At 30.7% G+C, this 18,446-nt stretch overlaps 1 long non-coding RNA gene across 1 annotated transcript; it reads right to left on the bottom strand.

The window, feature by feature from the left end:
* Window positions 1–214: 214 nt before the first annotated feature.
* LOC122269975 (uncharacterized) lies at window positions 215–10,019 on the bottom strand. The gene is made up of 2 exons (XR_006225521.2): window positions 9,915–10,019; window positions 215–1,507 (listed from the first exon to the last, which is right to left on the bottom strand). It is a non-coding gene; the product is annotated as an uncharacterized lncRNA (long non-coding RNA).
* Between the last annotated feature and the right edge of the window lie 8,427 nt (window positions 10,020–18,446).

The following is an 18,446-nucleotide window of genomic DNA, read 5'->3' as shown; positions in this document are numbered from 1 at the left end:
TTTGCTCTTGAACTTCTTATAAGACAACTTCATTTCTCACTAACTTTGAAAAATCTTTTTTTATTATTATGTTTTTACATAAGATAATTCCTGCTAAGTGTTTGCTTTTCATTCTATTAATAAGTAATCTAATTAAATGTAGTTTAGGGAATTTTCTTTTTGTCAAAGTTTGTTTTTTTAAAAATTGTAATAAAATCATTGAAAGGTAACAAGGTTCGATTCGCTATAGACTTTTATTTACATTTTTTCAACTGCAAAAAAAGTACATTAAACAATCTGAATCATGTTTGATTCTTTATATACCACATAAGGATTCACTAGTTTTCACTTTTAAAAGTTCATGTTTAAAATCACTTTTATTTTGAGGTACATTATGCTGAAAGATGAATTTTATAAGTTATATTATAAAAATGAAGGAAAAAAACATTTAAAAAGGAAATTTATGCATTGCTATAATTTTATACCAATTTTATTTAATCATTTTTGAAAAAGATTTTTTATTACTTTTTTTAAATTATCCTTCTTTGGGGTTTCATACACTACCTACAGATAATGATTTGAGAACCCATGCATATAATTGGAGGTGATATTATAGACTGAGATTGTTTCTCCTAGTGTTTTTCTTTTTCCAAATTCAGGGTAAGTTCAATGCTGAAGCTTATTCCACTTTTTTGAATGATAGTGTGCTTCCTATGATGTGACAGTTTTCAGGTTATGGATCCCTGTTATTTCCAGGAGAATAACACTAGTTTTCATGTTGCCTGATCCGCCATGAATTAGTACTGAGACAATGGAATAAACCAAAAGAACTGCTCTGCCCATAGTCCAAACCTTAACCATATCCAGAAACTATGGAGCAAATTGAATCACAAAATTAATTGGTGCAATTACCATTCCAAATAGGTGAAAGAATTTATAACTCTTTTCCAAGCTAAGTGAAAAAAAATGCCTCTAGCCATCATATAAAGATTTATAGAAAGCATACAGTTGAGAGTTGAGACTGTATTTATTTATCAGGGAGGCTCTATCAACTATATGAATAAATTTGTTTTCTTTTTCTGTCACTGGTGTCTAAATATTTATTGGTAGATAGTATATTACAAAAATGGTGTCTCTTAAGCACACACAGGTAATGTCTTCATCTGAAATGTTTAAATGCATGAGAATTTTCCAAGCGTTGAAGAGTTTCCTCTAATTGTTCAAATTGATAATCAGTTAGAGATCTGTAGGATGGTCTTAGAGCAGCTATTATTCGCTGAAATGTACTAGGAATTCTAGACATGATTCTTGACACAGCTAATGTGAAAAACAGTGGCAACATTAAACCACCTAGAACACTAGATCCTATGAATTGTCTAGATTCTTGTTCACTAATACTGTAGATGTTATGCTCTTTCAGTTGAAAATCCCTTAGAGGGGTACATAAAACTTCGTCCAAAACAAGAATTAAAATTAATCCACATATATTCTTCCGGTCCATAGTGCGAGAAATGTCTTTTTAGCTCTCCTGCAAAATACAAAATAAATTGATCCAGAATTTTAACATTTATAAAAATTAGATTTTTTAACTTATAAACATTATGATTTCCTAAAAAGTTTATCATTGATTATGTAACAAAAGGGGTTGAGGGTGTAACAATTTGATAGATTATGAATGCCGCGTTCTATACAAGAGTCAGCATAAATAAAGTTCAGAACTAGAAGTCAATCCTATATAGTTTCGATTTAAAAACCATGGCTAATTTTTTTGTTGCTTATCCTTAGAGCCTGCGATGCAATATTTTTGTACAGATGTCTGTCTATTTGTACAGAAGTATAGTTCCGAATAGAGTGCCATGGCTAGCTTTTAATGATTCAATATTTTCAAACAGCTGCTGATTTTGATTGATCTTGAAAAATTTTGGTTAAAATTAAATCTCATACAGAGATCACAAAATTTAATTTGTGTGTCTCTCATTTTAATGAAATTATTTAGGGTCTTTGTAGCATTTATGGTATTAGTTACAAAGTAAGTAAAGTAATAATAATATTTAATATAAAGTAAGATACATGTAGCAAAAAATTCAATTTTGGTAAAAGATACAGCAGAGCAAAATCTTCCTGTGAATCCTATATTGTCTTAATATTTTTAAAACCTTAAAAAACATCCTATATAATCGAAATAGTTCTAATTTTTTTTTCCTTCAAAATATCCAAATATCTTCATATTGGAAAAGGGGTAAACTGCTCATAGGAACCCTCAGTTAACGTTTGAAAGCAGATGTTTTTACCCGACGCAAAACAGTTTTATATTATATTTGCCCATTTTCTTTTAGAGAAATTGCCTTTCGAAAACAAAATTTACAGACTTTACATCCCATAATGAGTAAAGAATCTGTAAAACATACACTGGCTATCATAAGACAATAATGTTTCCTCAAGTAACAATTGAATATTCTGCTGATAAAGTTACAGATTCGCGGAATCTCTATGTAAACGACGATGACATACTAGACTGGAAATTTCTGAAAACTTATTAATTATTTCTGGAACGAAGTTTTCGAATTAAAAGATAATCTGGGCCTTCCCTGAAAGGTTTCTCTGCTAATAAAAGAATTGTCACATCTGAGAAATAAAGGATGAACCTGAACACCATCAAGAGAATTAGAATTATCAAAGATGCTGTAAAAGGAAAGGCTTTGGATGTTTGCATTACTCAAGAAATTATTAAAACTTACGAGGTAAACACAAAAGCTCAAAAGACTTTAGAATAAATAAAATGTTTTAAAAATATACCGCAATCTATACCCTATAGACATTCTGATTTGAATGGGAGAGTATCAGGCTCACAGTCCTAGATTTTATTTGATTTTATAATCGTCCTTTAACAGCCGACCCAATCTTTTGGATTTACGACTACTAATGTTCAACTCCGTAGCCTTATAATTTTGAACCCAATCCAGATGACAATGGAACTCCTGGATCCAGTAGTGGGAGAAATTGGCCTTCGTGGAGGACTTTTTGATGGAACTAACCCGCATTTGCGTTGCATGAAGGGAAAAACCACAAAGACCTGCCATGGCAAGGGGAGTCTAGCCCATGATCCGTCTACCACTGAGGATAGTCGGCACTGTGGTCGGTCCAAGCCGGGTGTGGAATTCGTATCGACCAGTCATCACCGGGAATCCAACCCGGTTCACCTCATTGGCAGGCGAAAGCTCTATCCCCTGAGCCACCACGGTTTCCAAGTCAATGATTTTATAACTGTCGTTGAACAGCCGACCCAATTTTGGGTTTACGACTACTTATGTTCTGCTCCGTAGCCTTGTAATTTTGAACCAATACAGAAGACAAGGAAACTCCTAGATCAGTACCCCCAGGTGTATGATTTGTTATGGGAACATGGAGCACTTTGTGACTCGCCAGATTTAGCGTGCACCAGTCACCATTTACTACACGGAGAGTCTTCAACCGGCGGGGATTGAACCCACGACCTCTTGGACATGGGCCCAGTGCCCTACCAACCAGGCTATCCTGACCCCCAGTCAATGATTGATGAAGGCAACCAATGTCTCGTAACTGGAATAGAACGAAAATGTATTAAAGAAGTAGAAGCAGATTAGGCTGTAATAGATGTTGGCCACAAAAAGTTGATAATTGCGAAAGAATGTGTTTCCTTAAAAAATAACTTCAAAGATTATTTAATTGTATTTTCAATTTAGTCCAGTAAATGAGAAAATAAAATATGTTAGTTTGATATTACTAATCTATTATTAGAATCTTCCTAACTTTTTTGATAATAATATTTGAAATAAGATATTAATTAAGGTAAGTTTCTAATTGTTAAATAATTTTAGTTTTGATTATGTTAAAAAATATGCATTAAGCAATATTTTTGATTTTCCTATATAATTTTTTTTTTAAGAAATCCCCTTTTTTAAAATTGTTACTTCTATTCCTGATGATACATTCATATCTTTGTGCAGTGGCCCCCATCCCCCCCAAGCTCTTGGGCGCATTCATCCCCCTCCCCAAAAAAAATTTGCTAACTTCCCCCTTCCATGTTAGCTTGTTCGAAATAGAGCTACGCTGCTTCTTTTATTTATGTACTTAAAAAAAAATTCTCTCGTCAAAATTCCCCCCCCCCCAAACTATTCGTTTTATATGGTGTAAAAATTCCCTCCCAAGCCTTAAGTGGGTGCATTGTGCGCCCACCTTCCCCCCTGATGGGAGCCCCTGTCTTTGTGAATACACACGTTTGGTTTACAAAGCGAAATATATTGTTGTATAACGTAGTATGAGTAAAATTTACAAATTGAGTGCTATTTTTCGTGTTCAAAAATATATTTTCATGTTTGTAATTTTTACTGGTCTCCTAAATCTTCTCTTGGCTATATCTTAAAAAGGTGCTTGTAATAGAAGGGTATTTGAATGAGAAATATGTAAAGTTACAGAATAATTTGTTCAGTAATTCTTGAGAAATTTTGAAAAATTATGTGATATTCTTCAGAATTTGAAACTTTTATCCATAAAATGTTCATGGACATATTTGAATATTCGTTAAAGTTTTTAAACTATTTCCGTTAAATGGTGTTATTTTGCGATACTCACGTTTTCTGGAACCAGCTATATCAAAAATAAAGGGTTTTTTTCTTTTAGAAATTTTTTGGTAGTCTCCGGGGCAGAATTAGGTTTTGAAACAGTTGTCATTTCAGTGATAACTTATAATTTAAAAATTTTTTTTATTTTTATTTGATTATGCTTCTTTTTGTTTTCTTTTATTCAGATTCCCAGTATAATGAACGTATTTTTATTTATAATTTCAAACCTTTATGTCTTTAGTTTATTTTATATATTATGATAACCAACAATATTTTACTTTTGATTTAGACTGTGTGTCAATTTCGGATAATGTGTCATTCATTCCTGTTTATCATACTGTAGGCTGTAATCATAACCGTAAAGACAAACTGATTTTTCCGAGGTCAGGATATTAACGGAAGATAAATAAAACAGTCCAATGATGCAACATAAAGAATTAATACTTAATGTTGAACTACTAAGTTGCTTTTTTTCTCACTATTTCAACAAATGTTAAGAAGAATACGTTAAGAAGATTGCTTGCTGATATCAATTTACAATATTAAAGGAAGATAAATAAAATAGTGTAATCCTATGATGAAACACAAGGAACTAATACTTAATGTTGTACTATTAAGTTTCTTTTCACTATTTCAATAAATGTACGTTAAAAAGAATGTTTGTAGGTGTTTATTCCAGGAGCGGCACCCTCTTTTGTAGAGGCTAAAAACGGCCTATATACTGAACAGTGAAGTATCTGATTTTATTTGGTAGAAGAGATAGCAAATTTTAAAAAAAATCTCTCTTCCAAATGAAATTTCTAATAATTTGCTTGATGTTGAATTTAAAGTTTAATTTTTAAGTAATTGTATAATTAATTGTAATTAATAATAATAGAAATAGAATTAATAGAAATAGTAACTACAATAGAATTACTTATAACTATAAAAATAAATTTAATACTTTTATTTCGGATATTTTTTAATTTTCCCCTAAGAAATTTATTAAAAAAAATACACATTGAAAAGTTTTTGAGTTATTCAAAAAAAATTCTGTTTTTATTTGCTATCAGAAAATTTACTGTGGGCTTCAGTAATGTTTAAGGCGATAAAAAAGATGACGGAGAGCTACCCCACCCTACGTGGTGAGTTAGAGACTCAAAAATATTTTTCTTTTCTTTTTTAAAAGCAATTCCCTTATCATATGAAATAAATTTTTTATACCTAACGCGGAAAAAAAAGAGTTGTGCATATATATATATATATATNATATATATATATATAACATTCAGAGCGCAACCTTGCAATTAAACAAGTTATCAAAAAAAGTCCCAAAGTAACCCCACTTTATGGTACACTTTTATCCACCCCCTCAACCAACATGTCCACTGTCCCATAAGGTAGTGGCTCAAATATTACTTATAATACGAACGTAAATTCCCGCATATAATTTTGATGCCTAACAATAGTGATGTTTAACAGTATTTGAATTTTTAAAAACTATATCGATCTTAAAACATACATTAATTCTGTCAGTTATTATTATTTAGAGTTTGAATAAAAAAAATATACAACAACAATTACTCAGTGATTATTTCTTCATGTTATTATTTGACATGTACGTTATTTGTATTCTTTTTTCTTTTTTACTATTATATCATTTTTTAAGCTCTCTGGTAATAAAGCGTCTAATACCCACTGCCTATATATGATTTATTGCCAAGTAATAAGTTTTTAATTCAAAACTTAGCTCCTACAGAGAATCTGAAAATGGTCATTTTTAATATAGTTTTCTAATATAAATTCAATTTTTGGTATTAATTTAATTTTTAACACTCTAAATCTATGACAACTGAAAGAAAGGTTTGCGCGTGACCTTCAAAAATTGGGCTTAATAAGTATTTTTTTAATAATACACACAGCCTCTGAAATTGGTCTTAAAATGTGTTTTTCTTTCACTTTAATGAAGAGGGCATTTTTTGCGCTTAGCTTTTACTTTTGAGAGTCAAACACGATATATAGATCCTGACTACGTGTAAAACTGAAGCTTAAAATTCAACATTTTAGGTATAAAAAATAAATTACCAACTGTGTATAACCTGACAATTTGTGTTGCTAAATCTCTAGATACTTAAGAGTGCTCTGAGCAATGTATCGAAGTTGTTTAATTTTAATATATTTTTTATTAGCTGAATACCTGCTTTTCGGACGAGAGTGCGAAAATAGAGTAGAACGAACGTTTACATCTTTCTTAATAACCACCACTGCGTGGTTTGTGTCCGTTTTGTCTGACTACTAAATTGATCCATGAGGCAGTCTTCTCTCTTCCAGGTGTTGGTGTATAAGGGAATATAATAATTGATCACCTCACTCCCCTTGAAGGAAGATTTATTCAGGGTGTCCCAAAACGACCGAATAAACTCTGCACAGCTAGATTCCTCGTTGGGAGTACATAAAAACTGCCCAAAGAAACGTTCCTGTACGATCCACAGTTAACGAGAAAAATACGAAAAACAAAGTATGACGTCACTGCCGGTGCAAGAAAAAAACACTTTATTGGACATATCCACGGCGTGCTCAAGCCTGCCTCGACATACACGGCGGACACTTTGAACATCTGCTTTAAATTGTACATAGTATACTGCTGCCCTGTATAGGCGGGGGGACTACTAGACGAATCTGCAGAAAAATCAAATCTGATACTGAATAATTAGCTCAAAAGTACATTATAATTATGACTTTTAATTAAAAATCGAGTAATACATATTATAAATTGATAAATAAAGATTCGCTGAATTGAATAATGTAGATGGTTCCAATAAGTGGGAGAGCTCTCGGTTACACAGGAATTCCAACTCTTGAATGCAACTTTCTTCAAAAATTGCAAAAATAAAAATGATAAACATAAAAGAAATTCCAAAAATGAGGAAAATTGAAAATATAATCGTCTAAAATGTTCGTTATAGGACGATAACCACATTATTATATGAAGAATATCTTGAAAGTTGTAGGGACCGTTAATTGCGAACGACGAGAAAATGACGAATGCGGGTTAACATAAAATATTAAATAATGACTTGAAAAAGTATGAAAAATAGTTAATTTATAAAATGATAATAAATTTGCAATAAGTATAAAACATTTTAATTGAAAAAATTATGTTCTTACTGCAAAATTTTAACGATTCAAACGAAAATTGAATTAAGAGATTTATTTTTTTAATAAATATATAGAAGTTTTAGTTCGAATATACTCTTTTCTTTTAATAATTTTTTTTTAGCACTACAGCCAGCTCGTTACTCTAAATGTGAAATCAAACTATGAATTTACAAGCAATTATAAAAACAATATATTGTAAAGTTTGCATGATGATTTGGTTGAGTAATTTAGGCAATTTTTTTTCATATTGATTTGCAATTGAAGTGGCTTATTTAGAATATCCATGAAACCTTTGGAACATAAGAAACTCTACAATTTCACCGAACCCATTTATGATCTCGGGGTTTTAGATCATTACAAATGCCTTTAACATAATATGTTTAATAACAAAAACAAGGAAGATGTTCATGATACAGTGCCATAGGGGAAACTGATTATTATTAATACTTTTGTATTACTGCGCAGAACGCAATCTGTTGGGTTTTAGAAATTATTATTATTAACATTGAGAAATACTATTAACACCTTGCTTAGTCTGGCCTTGATTCTGTTTGTATTCTGAAAATATTTTAGTAAATACAATTATCAGAAAACTGCTTTTATCAAATCTCACGTATTTATTTATTATTTTAAATTTTACATTACGACCCAAAATTGTTCACAAAGGTTTACGGGGAAAAAAAAGAAGAAAAAAACCTCTCAAATTATAACAACAAAACAAAATGTTTCTGTTTCAGTAACATGAAAATTAAAATAATAGTTTTTCGAAATTTTTGATTTAATTGAACAAATTTAAAAAATATCTTAAAAAGATGAAGGCACTCAAATAAAATAAAAACAAATGTAACTTTTAAAATGGAAAAAAATGTTCGTTTGTTCAAAAGTATAATTTACACTTTCCAATAGTTATTGTTATGTACATAATTATACATTAGTGTACATAGATTTTCAGGCATTTAATATATTAATTGTTTGTTTTAAATATACCGGTGGTAAAAAAATCTTAAAAATTTTACATGCTCTGTTTTGTAGACTAACATATATCTACCGTATATGTTAGTCTACAAAATAGAGGCCTAAAAGAAACTTTTTGTATGCCCTAACCTTTTTTTTCTAATGCGTATCAAAGGAAACGTATAAATAATATACTTATTATTAATTTGTCAAAAAATAATAATAATAATATTATACCAACATTATTACTTTTATGTTAAGTATAAATTAGATATATTCAATATTATCAACAAAGAAAGTAATTTTTTTTAGAATAGAGATAATGTAAAACATTATTGTTAAAAAAGTATTATTATTGCCTCTCAACATGCTAATTTCTTTTCGTTCAAAACTGTTAAATGGCTACTACGTAATCCTTCTTATCTTCCAAAGTAACGAAACAGTAAACTTGAATATCAAGTAGGGACGAATTTTAAGCAAACTTTGCATGTTTAAAAAAAAGAAAGTTAAAAAAAATCACTCTCTCCAATATTGTCAAATCTTATATAAGATTTGCAGCAAATGTTAAGTGGGGACCTTATAGGCGCGCCGAACTATGAATTCCAGATTAAAATTTTTTCTCTTTTAAATATCATTAGTTTCATTTGCTAATTATGAGTTCTATAACTTCTTTAAATTTTAATCCGGTTTACCTAAAAATTGAACTGAATGCCAAGTATTATTGTGATTGATTACGAATGTCTTTCTTAATTTTTTTTAACAAATTGACGACATATTGATTTAAAAATTGCCTTTAGGTACGCTTTTATCAATTAATTAATCGAAACCAATAAACGCGATCGAAAATAACTAAGTGTATTTGAAACTACAATAATAACATACACTGTTTAATTGAATTAAGTAAAAAACTTATGAAGTTATCGAGTTATGTTGTTTTAAAAAACATTATTAAAATTTTCAATCTCCTCTTCACTGTAAAATTTGACTATCCGAAGACAAGTGCGGTGGATTTGTATATTATCTGAAACTTAAACTGGTCTCGAAAAGCTCTTTAAGTTTGATATACAATAGAAGACGCAAAAACTGTTACCGGTTGCTGTCTACGGCTCTGTTCAGAAATTACAATTTTTCCAGCCTATCTATTTTAGTTTGAATCACTTTCAATATTTATCAATTATCATTTATTTTTTTAACAAAACTAATTGTTATTAAAGAAATTATTAAAAAACACATGATAATTACCTGATAAGGAGCAATTAAAAACACAATTAAAAATTTATCTGTAAATTGTTGCAGCTAATCACTAACACTCTGTTTTTAGTAAGTATGACATTCACTTATGTTGCCCAACTCTCAGGATGTAGACAACTCGTTTCTTTCTGCCCTAGGCTAACCACACTTATACATCTTGGGTTGCTTTAGGAATTATAATAGACGCAAATGAAATAGAATATTCGAGGAAATTGACCTAATTTATTTTTACTATATGAAGTCATTGACATGAATGCCGCTATCATTAAAATGCTTGTTTACATTGGAATGCTAAATAAATAAAAAAAATGAATGTCAAGGTGTGTCGTGAAAATCGGCTTTCAAGCCTATAAAAAGTTGTCTCTGTGTGATCACAGACAAATATAAAACAAAAACTTTAAATCCGGAATTGCTAATTTACTTCACTTCGTGGAAATGTTTTTTTAAATTTTTTTTTACGAAATTCATGTTTTATGGCTTAGCAAAATTGTTAAAAAAATATTGCCCACCACTATAAGCGTAAATAATTAAAAAGTTCATATAGAGCCGTAGTGTCTCAGGGGATAGAGCGTTCGCCTTCCAATGAGGTGAACCGGGTTCGAATTCCAGGGATGGCTGGTCGATACTAATTCCTTACCCGGCACGCACCGACTACAGTGCTGCAAAAATATCCTCAGTGGTAGACGGATCATGGGTTACAGTCCTCTTACCGTCAGGCTAACCGTGGGAGGTTTTTGTGGTTTTTCTTTCCATGCGGTTTAGTTCCATCAAAAAGTCCTCCACGAAGACAAATTTCTCTCAATATTTGATCTAGGAGTTCAATTGTCTTCTGGATTAGGTTCAAAATTACAAGGCTACGGAGTTGAACATAAGTAGTCGTAAACCCAAAAAATTTGGGACGGCTATTCAACGACGGTTATAAAATAAGATAAACTTTCATATAAAGTGCCACTTTATGCCACACATCTCGTTTTTAGCCCATAAAAAAAAATGTTAGAAAAGGTAACCAAAAATCCAAAAGTAACCAAAAGTAACAAAAGTAACCAACGATTTAGTATTTTATTTCTTACCATTTCATAATTTTTTTCTCCAGAAAATAAAGCCAAAACAATGTAGTACCAGAATTTTTTTTCATATAGTTTTATATTTAAGGGCCAATTTTGTGGTCGTTTTGCTAGGCCGTCAACCCGTTTTTGCTTGGCTTCCTTTTCAAAGAGGGGTTCCTTTTATAAAAGAAGAAAAGAGTAATAATTTCTTTATAAGGATTTATTTTACAGAAACTAAATATTTCTGTCTACCAAAATATTTTAATGATATAAATATTTGTAATTAGATGTGAAGTTAAAGTGTGGGACTTTTTGAAAACTAAAAAGTGGTAGGTGATAGTAAGAAATATTAATTTATTATAAACAAATACGCATTATCACCTTTTTTATACGGGCGCTTTACATATATAATAAATCACTTATTATGGAGGTTATAATTAAGTGAATAATTTGAATCTTTATGTCACACTAGTTTGACTTTTAAATTCTGAAGTTATAGCTAGTAGTACACTGTAATTTAAATCATATAATGAACTATGGCTCGATCTTTTCCTTAAATAAAGCTATTGTTTCCTCTGGTATACAGGATGTATTCTTAATTAATGTCTTAATTTGTCTACGTATTTCTTTCTCCTGACCTTTTCCATTTCATTTTAAACTTCTTCTGCGCATTATAATAGGGGGCGTTGGTTTTTCAGTTTTTAGTGTTTTCTTTTCCTCTACTTGCTTTTGAAGTTGATGCTTGACCTGTGACTTAGTGAGTTTTTCTGATGATTTTGATTGATTTTCTTTTCTTAATTTGTTAATTATTTNTTTAAAATTTTAATCATTTTAAATTTTTACCCGTTAATTTATTATGTAACAAATATAATGAATATCAATAAAATAAATACAGAAAAAAATTTTTTATATTGAATATTAAAAATATCGCCAATAAAATAGGTCATATGATCAACAGAAATATAAATATTATTTCTTACCTAATTCCTTTTATAAAAACTGAATGAAATATAAAATAATATCATATATATTATATTGTGAAGGTAGAAACATAAGAATTTTTTCAACCTTCAATAAAAATCAATTACTTTTGCTTTCATAAATTATGTTATATAAAGTTAAAAATTATCAATAAATCAAAAGAAATCTGTACCTCTCAATATGAGGATTAACGATATATTTGTAAAAAACTTTTTACATTAATAACAAAATAAGAATGAATATTAGGTATAGTTAAAATAGCTGACCAAATATATATATATATATATATATATATATATATATAGGGGAGAGTGCTGTAAGCCCGCGGGGGGGGGTAGTGTGGTGAGATCAGGTACCTCAATTGTATCGAAATTAGTTCTGTTTTCTAGCGGACAAACTCTGAATTACACTCTACACTGTTAAGAAAAAAGAACTACCATATTGACTTGTTTTTGTTGATTAATTCACGGTATCTATGTGGATAAGTTAGGTTTGCAAATGTCAATTCTCTAACGTTCAATGTTTTTAAGCTAGTCTTATTTATTGGAAATTACAGTTATAAAAATTATTTTGGGTCCAGCGTATTATACTTTAATTGAAGATTCATTCCCTAACAAGCAGTATACGGAAAAAGATAACTGCATCCAAGGTCTCCACAATGGTTTTACGGGCCCCAGGTAAAATTTTATTGCGGGCTCCTTCCCTTTCCTCAAAGCACATAAAACCTTGCTTTCATATTATGTAGATCCTTTATACAAAACTGTAGTTTTTATATAGATATAAAGTAAAAATAAAAATTCTCTGATTTTTCTAAGAAAAAAGCAAACAAATTAATGAACACTATATTCTTGTAAGGAATTTCGGTCGGGCTCTCATCAGTTCCAAGTGAAATGTCCCTCACTCTCCACCTTGAATACGGTCTTGACTACATCACATGTAAACTGTATGTATAATTTTCTTAAACTATCATATAAAATAAAAATGTCTGCTACTTTGTCACTAAAATTCTAGTATTTAGAAATTTTTTTTAGAGTTAGCATGGGTACCCGGTGTCGTCCTACGAGTAGGGTAAGACTGGGCGATTTGACATTTTCAAGAAAAAAAAAATCATTTATAAAAAAAGTAGTACATATGTTTATATCGAAATGTATCTGTGGTCAGTTCACCAACCTATTCATAATCACTGAGTTAGACTGATTGAAAGTAACTAGCAAGATGTATGTAATCTACCGGTCACTGGCTATTAACAAGATGAATGCCACGCTAATTTTACATGGCTTGACCGCCTTACCAAACGGTAAATAACTACAAACTAAATTTGTAAATTTGACAGATTTTGCTAGTTTTTTAAAAGGTTTAGCATAACATATCTGAAAAAAAGTGATGAATTATATAAACCTACGAATTGTTTAGAAATAGTGGTGGATAAAAATCTACTAAATTGAATTTATTAAACCAAGAATCACAATTAATAAACTACCACTTGAAAATAATTATTTGTTGTCCGGAGCAAATTGGCATCTCTGTGTGTATAAATAAAACTATTTTTGTGTGTTCCATATTGCGTTAATTTCTTCAAACCATTTTAGTAATGATAATAATATAATTCGAATTATGTGTTTCTGTTAATCTTGGCTTCGCCGGTCACCGGTGACTACTCTGGCGCTACGAACAAACTCAGTGCCGGTCACCGGTGACCTCCATAGCATTCAACGTGCTAAATGAAAATTTAAATTTTCAGGTCTAATAGCAACCTTTCCCTGTATTCGCTAACGTAGACAAATAATGCCAACGTATGGAATAAGGGAGAATTAGAAATTATGAGAGATTACTTCTCAGTACTGGCTGAATGAAATATCTGCAAAATTAAATAAATCTAATTGTTATTTCATTGCCATTGAAAAATGTTTACTGCAAGAAACGTAAAAGTTATGTTAGAAGATACGTAAGGTAAGGTGACTAGATTTATAAACCATGATTTGAGAACAAATCAGTGGAACGCCCTCAAGAAATGTTACGATTTGAGGATACCCATATATTTATGGAAAATATTGAGTTATGCGTGCAACAACAAAGATTTTTTTAAAAAAATTGATAGTTAATATCAGGTGCAGAACCATCAACTTCGCACTTGATTTCATTACTAAGTAATATTGAAATATATAATATTTTGCATTTGAATTCGGTCAAAATGAATGAGTACATGATAATCAAAATTAGTTTATTTTCTGATGAAATTATTTCAAAACGAGTATGGCATTTTCGTCTATTGATTTTAACGTAATGTTGTTTGGCTTTTCGTTTGTATTCTTTGTCAGACAAAACTATTTTGTTTTAAAAAAAAGGATGGCGCATTTCTCTTTTTTGTTTGTTTGATATTCACTGCATATAAAAAAGATTTTATGTTTTCGGCGAAATTCGAGACCATTTGAGGACACATGTTGAAATGTGTGGATATTTTCTGTCCTCAAACAGTTTGAAAGTTTTGAGGACAATCAATAAAATTCGAGGACTGTCCTCAAGTTTTGAGGGTGACTGGTGACCTTAATTAACATTGTGTTGATCATAAAACTGGTGTGTGTTTCTTTCTGAAATTAATTCGAAAAAAAAGTGAAACCACTTGTACAAACTCTGCTTATTGAAAGAAATAAAAAAAAATTTTTTCGACAACTAATTTTTTGAAATATTTTCAAAAACATTAAAAGCAACTGTGATTTTTCGAACCAAAAAGAGAAAAAACTTTTGCTAAGTAAAAGGAAAAATTCACAAAACAAGTTTCCAGAGATAGACAAGATTCAACAAACTGTTATATTTTTTTATTTATTTTACAAAATAAATAAAATCACAAAATTTTTTCACAGTATTAATTATAATTTTTTGATGTATCATCCATAAAAATAATTTTTTTAGGCCAACTATATCGGTACATTTATAGAGAAATACACATTTTTCATTGAATATACAACATAAATAAAATCACAGAACAACAGATAACAACAACATGCAAAAGCTGTATAATTTTTTGAGGTATTAGTATTATTATATCCTTCTACGTTAACTATATATATGAACTGAAAAATGCATTTTTCATCAGAATGAAATCCTATAGTATTAATAATATCTATCTATCTATCTGTATATATGTAACAAAGTCCACTTGCTTTTATAGACGCAAATAGTAACTTTAAGTTAGTTTGCCATATAGCTTTCTTTGGGTTTTTATTTGTTTTACTCTTTTTAGAGTTACTTTTACATTTGGATCACTATGCGAAAAGTTAAAACAAGATATGCCATTTTTTACGGTAACTAACTCTTTAGAAAATAAAATTGATCTACTATGGTTGTTAAATACTGATATAATTGGATTGTACTCACTTTAAAGATATAAAATTAGTATTGGTATTGAAACAAAGAATGGCACTTTGATACTTGCGATCAGTACAGCATATTATTTTTAAGGATATACATGTGGAATCTGAGAAAATACTAGGACTTTTTTTTCCAACCCATTTTAGACCATATGAAAAAAAGCTGAGAAAGAAGAACAAAATGAACTTACAAACTAAACTGTATGCACCAACATATAATTTCAAACAAAATCCAGGCATTTTGCGTTTAGATAAAGAAACTTTGATTATTATTATTTTTATTTTTGAGAACAGTTACCACTAATGTTGTTCATGGCGGACTATATCGATAAGCTGTAGTTTGTCTAAAATAAGAACTCTCCTAGCCATTCGTCTGGACCCGTGGCGGTGACTATGGTAACGAGGTATAACTATTTGAAATAGAGGTGTGTGGTCACTGTTTAGGGCAGGATTCGGGTATAGTCGGTGAGAGAAAGAAAAGCTTTTTCTTCCGTCTACCGTGTTGACCCCAGAGTGAAGAAAAGCTGCCCTCTCTGAAATGCGCTATTCTTGGTTCCATAGCCGCAGATGGTCTCAGACTTAGTGGAGGGGGGAGTTCTTACCGTAGACAAACTATGTGTCATACACAATAAGAAACCCTTCACCAAGGATACTGTCCTATGTTTTTCCAGAGCAGAGATATCAGGTGGACGGGAAGGTTGTTTTCACGCTTTACAAAACTTTCATATCAACGGAAAAATCACTACATCGCTAGAAGATGGGTTAATTGGTATTTACAATGATGGCATCTCATTGGAATTGTATTGAAGAGAAGAGTTAAGTTCAATCTTGAAATGACCATCTAGCATAACTAGCGTCAATGAGCGTATTTCAAAGATTTCAAGTGATATTTTTTTAGAATTATACTTAATGAACTAATTTTATTCCATCTTTTCTTTCTCTGGTTCAATAAAAGTTCAAAATATATAGGTAGAAGCTGAAACATGGAAAATTCTACTTTATTATTTTTTATCATATTAAAGGACAATGAAATGTTTAAATGAAATCTAATTTCAAAAAGGACATTGGTAGCAAAAGTTAGAGAAAACCTTCTCCTATCACGAGCATTATTTTATCACCATATTAAATTTTTTCAAAGAGTTTGATATCCTTATAAGAGTTCAAGAAGTTTCTCTTGTACCTAAATAATGATGATGACTCTCAAATATATCGATTATGGTTTCTTCTCAAAATTGATTCGTTGAAATTAGATCTCTTTCTCCTGTACTTTGGTACTTGATTCCAGTAACGACGGTAAAAAACTGTTCGAGAAGGTAAAATAACGGGTCTTACAGTCACACCTATTGATGATGAACTGTTTCCAAGATTTGTCAGTCGGCTTACCAGTCTAGCTACTCCTACAGGAATAAGTATTGGAAGAGTTAGAGCACCAAGTACTGTTAAACCAATTGGACCCAACTGGCGTGATTCCAATTTTGAGTTGTTCTGTTTTACATCTGTGGGATATTTGATATCTGGATGGGCTAAGGATACTGCAGACAAAAGAAAATAAATGTATATGTTTGTCAAGACTGGCCAGTGCATGATCCCGACCTGTAAGAAAGTAAAAAGTTATTATCAAGATATTTAAGACTAACAAAGAAATTGTATTTTTTTTTTTGTGAAACCCAATTTCGAAGTTAATCCGTTTTTTATGTTATTTAATGTTGGTCCGCTATTCCGACAACGTTAAAATATCTCGGATTTTAGGTTTTACTTTTAAGAAAAATCCCGCTTTTTTACGTTTTTCTAACAGATCATAATAATTTTTTCTCTAAGCCCACAAAAACTTCATCCGCACTCTTTCTTTCTTGGTCCTGTAGTGGACTGATCGATAAGGCCAGTAGAACACCGAAGTCAAGCACCACTTGCTGCTGTCAGTGAGAGGATGGGTGACCACTTTGATCTGCCTGCGTAGGGATCGAGGGTGCACGGTATTGGTCTTTGTTAAACTTTTCTACCGTTAAGTGCTCAACTTCACGCGCAGGTAGTCGAGCTTCCAAAGCAGGGGAGTCATTCCCTCTGCAGAGGATCAAAATTGCAATGGCATGGCTCCGAAGCATCCTCAGGAATGTTTCCCAGACTGTCACCAATAGCTCTTTGTGCAGTTCTAGTGTGACGTAAATAAAGTACCTACCCATCTTTCTTTCATGTTTTTTTTATTGAAAAAGAAGGAGATGTTTCTCAGCACTATAGTTTGACTTCAGCTAAGTTCGATAGAACTATTTCTGACCAATCATAAAACAGATATTCTCCGTTTAATATTGGTGGTGGTGATAAACACCAAGGGGATAAGAAGATAAAAACTTGGTTATATGTTACAAATACCCCACCGTGACAGTTTTATGAAAATAATTGCGCTGATTGAACAATAATGTACTATAGTAATTAATTATGAGATGCAAATATTTCGCATTACTTAATAGCATTTATAAAGTAATATTGAGAACCAAAACTATCAGTAAGTAGCCTCCTTTAATCCATGTTTGTTCTTTGCAAATGTAATGCAAGAACCACGTCCAAAACTTAGGTGGTTTTGTGGGTAGGGTGTCGGTGAAATTCGAAATGCAACCATCTTCACATGGTGCGTTCAAGGGCTGACCTGATCTAATATAATATCGAAGAAATGCACAGTGAAAATTACAAAAAATTGGAAAAATTTTATATTTTTCTTCTAAAACATTGCGCGAATGCAAAAAAATAAACTATCGATCAGAATTTAATTTATTTAGGACATTCAAGTCGTCAAACAAGCATAAAAAAACTAAAGCGTGTTTATTTCGAAAGTTTTAGCCAACTTGAAAAAAAATTCAAACGGCGTGATTTTTTTCAAGTTTTTATTAATTTTAAGTAATACGAACAAGAATNTGTTTTTAGAAAAACGTTCAAGACAATTATATATAAAACGCAATTTTTTTCAGAACAGATTTTATTTGAATTAAAAGTCATAAAATTAAGAGAAATTTACAATTAAGAAATTTTTAGTTGAGAGATTTACAGCTTTGATTGCATTGTTCTTCCATTCTTTTCGGAAGTCTTAGATACAGGTATTGTTGAATATGAAAGGTTAAAAATACTCCTTAAAAATA

This window comes from Parasteatoda tepidariorum, chromosome X2 (genome assembly GCF_043381705.1).
Source record: "Parasteatoda tepidariorum isolate YZ-2023 chromosome X2, CAS_Ptep_4.0, whole genome shotgun sequence".
Classification (NCBI taxonomy): domain Eukaryota; kingdom Metazoa; phylum Arthropoda; class Arachnida; order Araneae; family Theridiidae; genus Parasteatoda; species Parasteatoda tepidariorum.
This window is presented reverse-complemented; position numbering and strand designations above follow the sequence as displayed.